Source organism: Podarcis cretensis, assembly GCF_951804945.1.
Source record: "Podarcis cretensis genome assembly, chromosome: 1".
In the NCBI taxonomy this organism is placed as follows: Eukaryota; Metazoa; Chordata; class Lepidosauria; order Squamata; family Lacertidae; genus Podarcis; species Podarcis cretensis.
This window is the reverse complement of record NC_137170.1, coordinates 7,446,906-7,452,792: the sequence shown is the minus strand read 5'-3', so window position 1 is coordinate 7,452,792 and position 5,887 is coordinate 7,446,906.

Below are 5,887 nucleotides of genomic sequence, written 5' to 3'. Positions count from 1 at the left end.
ACGGTTGCGGGTTCCCTTCGCCAGGAAAGGAGCAGCGGAACCTGCAACAAATTGTTGCAGTGGTTCCTCCCGTCTTAGAGGAGCGCCCCTGTAAAGGGCTCCAGGCAAGCGGTTTTCTTCGAGCAGGATCATCCCCTCTTCTCTCCCGTTCCTTTTCTGCCTCACCCACAACAGTCAGCCAACATGCATAAACTTGTCCAACTGGAAGGGACCCCAACCCCCTACAATTCCCATTACCATTGAACACCGTCAGTCCTCACTGTGTATGTGTGGGGCATGTTTTATGGCTTCCCCCCTAAACTACAATTCTGCAAACCCTGGTCTTCCTTGAAGACGCTGACCCCTCACCCCCCCCTCTTGTTTTTCAGGTTATGGCTATACAGCCATCAACACTCAGTACCTGTTTGCTCTTAGGAGGTTTTTCTCGCTGGGGGTTTATCCTAGATTTGGCTCCCCTTAAGGTTGTGATCCTTAAAGCGTGGAGATGTAAGGAAAGCAAAGGGATATAATAATCTCCATTGCTATATAGTATAGTATAGTATAGTATAGTATAGTATAGTATAGTATAGTATAGTATAGTATAGTATAGTATAGTATAGTATAGTATAGTATACATTACTTCATTACATTACATTACATTACATTACATTATCTTCGCCTAAATTAATTTATTTGCTTCTTTATAACGTTGTATGTCGCCTTTCTGGCTCACTTGACTCTCAAGGCGGCTTAGCAAACCCTCGGAATGACACCAGCCGCTCCCCACCCCCGCCAAAAACAGCTTGCGATCCTAAACACGGAGCAAGCCCTGATGTGCTTAGGATGGCACCAAGCGCAGTGTACTTGGGAAGAATATGCGCTCCTTAGCAACAGCCCGCTGATCTTCACAGCACCGAAGCGTGTGTGCGCGTGTGCGTAAAAGCAGACTGCAATAACCACAGTTGGTCCATTTGAGCTCTGTCGCCCTGCCTTTCCCAAGCCTTTAATTTTCTCCTTTTTATAATCCACCGGTCCGGGCCTCCCCACCCCCCCTCTTTTCTCAGCAACCACATGCACGAGAGCGTGGTGTAGTTTCAGGGGGTCGCCCCACCACCACCTCCCCACAAGGGTGGGCTCAGAGATAACACCACACCAGGGGCGAGACGCTTTGTGGGGGAATGGAGAGAACGAGAAGTTCAGGACTTGGACGTCTCTCACTGTTTCTCATCGACTTCCTCGTGGGAGAAGGAGACCGGAGTCCTCGAACTACGGTGGTGCAAGCGACAAAGCCTCTCCAGCAGACTAAAGGCTGAGGGCAGAGGACAGTCAGGAACCTTGGAATCCGTCTTGCGCTTTCCAATAATCCAAAGCGCTTCCCGCAGTCCGTACAACAATCCTGTAATGTAGATCAGTCGCACGATTCCCATACACTGTGCCTTAGCTAAGGTCCCCTACGGAACTCAAGGCAGAGGCTAAATCCGAAGGGCTCTGGGTGGGTGTTCCTGACTCCCTGTGTGTCAACTTTTCCTCCCAGGAGCTCAAGGTGGTGCGCATGGTTGTCCCCTCCCCATGTTATTCCTCTCAACAACCCTGTTAGGTAGGCTAGTCGGAGACGCAGGGACTGGTCCAAGGTCACCCGGTGAGGATTCGATCTATCTAAATTAGCAAATGGAAGAGTCGGACACGACTAAACAACAACAACAACAAAATATAGTTTGTCCGTGTGCGTGTGTGCGCACCTCTCTATTTCACACAGACTTATTTTGTATTGCATTGTATGTATCCTATGAAACTTCTTGGAAGATAAGTTGTTGTGCCATTTCTGCAAAAAGGCGCATCCGTAGGACATCCATTCCCTATTGCTTTAGGCGTTTTATTTCTTCTGCCGGCTCTCTGGAATTCTTTCCGATGCCTGCTTCTTTCATTTCACAGATTTCTCTCCTCCGTCCTCGTCCTCCATCTAAGAAAGAAAGAGAGAAAGAAAGAAAGAAAGAAAGAAAGAAAGAAAGAAAGAAAGAAAGAGAGAGAGAAAGAAAGAAAGAAAGAAAGAAAGAAAGAAAGAAAGAAAGAAAGAAAGAAAGAGAAAGAAATTCTCTTGGAGAGACAGTGAATGTGCGTGGAATCAAACTCGCGTCGCTTTACTGATTCAGGAATGCCCTGAACTCAAATTTCTGAAATCAGAACGATAAATACAAGAAGGCAACAGCAGCGAGGAGTAAATAACACCGGATTTAAAATAAATAAATAGCTGTTCTTTGCGTCTCCTTGGAAACGGGCAATACTCCTTAGCGCTTGGTGGGGAGAAGGGATTTATGTCTCTTTTGTTTCAAACGAAAACAAATGATATTAAGGAACTGGAGAGGGGGAGAGAGAAAGAGAGGGAAACGGCGAGGGGGCTGGGGGCAGGGAAATCCCTCCACAGGCTCTAGCAGAGCTTAGAGAGGGGGGTATTTCTCTTCTGCCGCCTCCCCCCCCCCTCCACACACTTTTCGCCCAACGGATTTAAAGGCAATCCCCTTTTTAGATTTGAAAAGCTAGCCTGCAGTTTGAAATTGACCAGGCTGAAGGTGAATTTCACGTTTCCGCATTAGCTTGCGCAAAAAGAGAAAAAAGTTATTCTGGCCAAGTTTTTTTTGGGGGGGGGAGGCGGGGGAAGAAAGCAATTCAAGGGGAAGGGGTAGATTTTAATAAAACACAGCTGGCGTGTGGTATTTGTTTGTTTTTTAAAAAAATAATACAAAAATAAAAGCGCCCAGAGGAGGTGCGTCTCAAAAGAGAGACCATTTGCTTTACACTTCAATTCTTCTACTCGATCTTATTATCCCTGTTTACAGAGGAAATGCATGCTTATAACAGTATGAGATCGCTCATGTAACTACTCAAATAATGATGGTGATTCAGAAATGAAATATCTGTTCAGCCACAAACATATGAAAGCTTGCTCGGGAGGAACTCACGCTGCATTTCATGGGGTTTTACTCCCAAGTAATCATGGAGCCGCGTGATCCAGCGGGCCTTTCCACGCGCCCCCCTCCCCAAAGGCACCTTCTTCCCCTTCTTTTTCCAGCAGAAACCTAATACAATCGTGGGTATATATGCGCGTGTTTTAAAATCAACTCTCTGCATTCGGCAACTTGTCATTTTGGAATCCAAGGGAAAAGGCAAAGAAACGTGGAACAAGGAAACGTGCCTAAGTGAGCGGGAATCAATAGCCTAATCCTCAGGCTCAAACTCCTTCGAATCTCTCTTCCTCCCCCAACTATTCAGATGATATATTTTACCAAATTTCAGCCGTCGAATCCGCAGGAGGGTTGACTATAATATACATTATACACGAAGGATGAGTCGGGGGGGAGAGAAGAGAGAAAGGGGAAATAGCCTTTTCCTAGGGGTCTGGGCAGGGTAGAGAGAGAAGGGAAATGACCCTAAAAATGAAATTAATTACCAAGACAAAATAAAAATAAAAATTGACGGTCACCTGTTCGATTCTATTTCCAGAGGGGTTAGAATTCTGCAGCAAAAGCTAGAAAAAGTCTTAAGAGGTTAATCAGGGCAGCTGCTGGGTGTATTTGGCGCTCCATCTATTTCCCTGGCATTTAGCACTTCCTTTCCAAGTAAGTGGCCGTGGCCTAGGGTTACTCGGAAGTAAATCTCACGGAATTCACTGAGCGCCACTGCCCGGGATGATAGCCTTAAATTCAGACAGGTTAACCCGAGGCTAATTTACTGTTGCTAACTGCAAACTTTTGCTTTAAATCGTTAAAAACAAAACAGAAATTACAAGCGAGATGCCTAACCAGTCTTACTTTAATCCGGTATGCGCAACTATTTGGGGAAATAAACCCCTTTGGTGAGAAATGCAAGTAGTAAAATATTCGGGGTGGCTGCGGATCGCCTATAGCGCGGGTTCTTTGGATAACTTTTGCTAAGCAGCACTGAATTCTTCATCTATTAGACTTTAAAAATAAATTCTCTCTCTCTCTCTCTCTCTTTCCCAGCAACCGTTCTTAAATTGCTAGAGACCACCACCCGACGTCTTCCTCGCGCGTTAAAATCTAACCGAACTAGTTAGCGAAAAGGAAAAATTAAAAAGGGATTTCGAGCTGCGCCAACTGACGTACGTTTTCTATCTTTTACGTTTTCCAGATAGATAATATCGAAAAGGACGCGTTCCTCCCCAGCCAATGCCATCAACTAACATCCACACACACCCTGGACGGGGGAGGGAAGCCCTCACGCACCTCCGTTTATTTGCGATCTGATTGTTGGAGCTTTGTTTATTTGGAAAGGATAATCTGACTCGGGATGTACGGGGCACGCACCAGCCCAAAGGATAAATTCCTATTGCTTGGAAGAAAAGGAATCGTTTCCAATGCCTGCCCCCCCCTCTCTCTCTCTCTCCCCCAACCCCCTACCTTTCCCAAAATCTACCCACCTAATAGGTCGAGATTCTAGGAATATAAAATGGTTGCAAGAGTTTTTCCTGGGGGGCGCGCGCGGAATGCAATGGGTACGATGGGTGTGGTGTAGGAATAGCAAATAAACAATTTGATAAATAACTTCGGCAAGAGGTTAGTCCCTACTGAAATTAATAATAATGGATTGAAAGAGATCAGGATGTCTAAACTCATGTTAACTTGGAAGCCAGTTTTTTTTTTTTTTAAGGGAAATCCACGGGAACTCTGCCTCGTGTGAACGCATTTAGGAGCAGCGCATCACGCCACTGGGCCCTTTCTGTGGATTTTCTCTTTTCTTTCTCTCTCTCTCACTCTCTTCTCTTCTCTTTTTCAAGGCATTAAAATGAGCTAACTCTTTAAATGTATTATATATCCCAGCGCAATCTACAGCCCATAATAGACGCTAACCTGCTCGGATTTCATCCTATTCATTCGGTGCCCTCCCTGCTTAGCAGCTCATTTGCCGTTTAATAAAAATCAAAATAAAAGATCAAAACTCGGCATTGATTCCATCGCCATCACTTTGCCCTCTTAATAAATTGCACTAGGCGTCCACCCCGGAAACAGGGAGCAGATGAAAGATGGCGAGAAGATCGCGGTCCTTAGAGTGGAGGTGGGGGATATTTTCGAAGGGTTCTCTCTCTCCCCCCCCCCGGCCTTTTTTAAGCAAACAAGAAAGAAAAGCTGGAAACTCGTTGAAACTTAATTTAAATGAGAAACCCGGGAAGACAATTTCTCAGCCCTGAAGAGGAAACGATTTTCCTAGCAGTTTGCGGGGGGGGGGGGAGGCGGGGAGCGGCGGGGGGGGGGAGCGCTGGAGGGTCTTTTGTGTCCAGCTGTAGAAATCATAGCTTTCAAAAACTTTTCCCAAACTCCTTTGTCCGGACATCACTTCTGCGTGACTGGTTCTCCTGTTCCGAGTACATCCTATCCCTTCTTAGAAAGTTTATAGGAGCTGCTCAAACACCCTTTACGCCCCCCTCCTCCCCTCCCCAGGATCTCTCCCACCCTCCTTTATCTCCCCTCCTCTCCCTTTCAACCCCCTAAATTAATCTACAAAAAAGTCCCACTCGCACATACACCACAGCTTTCTACTCTGCCCTAACAAATATCACCCCACCACAAAAAAAGACGTTTACAGAAGTCCTGTTCATTTCCTAACCTAACCACACAAATAATACCCAATAGCCCCGAATCAAAGATCTGTCTCCTGGCTCCGGTGTGGAGAGATCAGTTTGTTGGTTTGGCAACCCACAAATGTTCCCAAAACGAATCACATGGAGCTTATCTGAATATATATATGTCTTTCCTGGCATTACAGCCTAGCAAGGCGTACCCTGACCTACCTAACCCATCACCCAATTCTCTCCCTTCCTGGATCCCCTTCACCCCTCCCAAAAAAGTGAATCCAGATTTCAAAAAGTGCCTTTGCAAGGAAACCGGAAGACAGG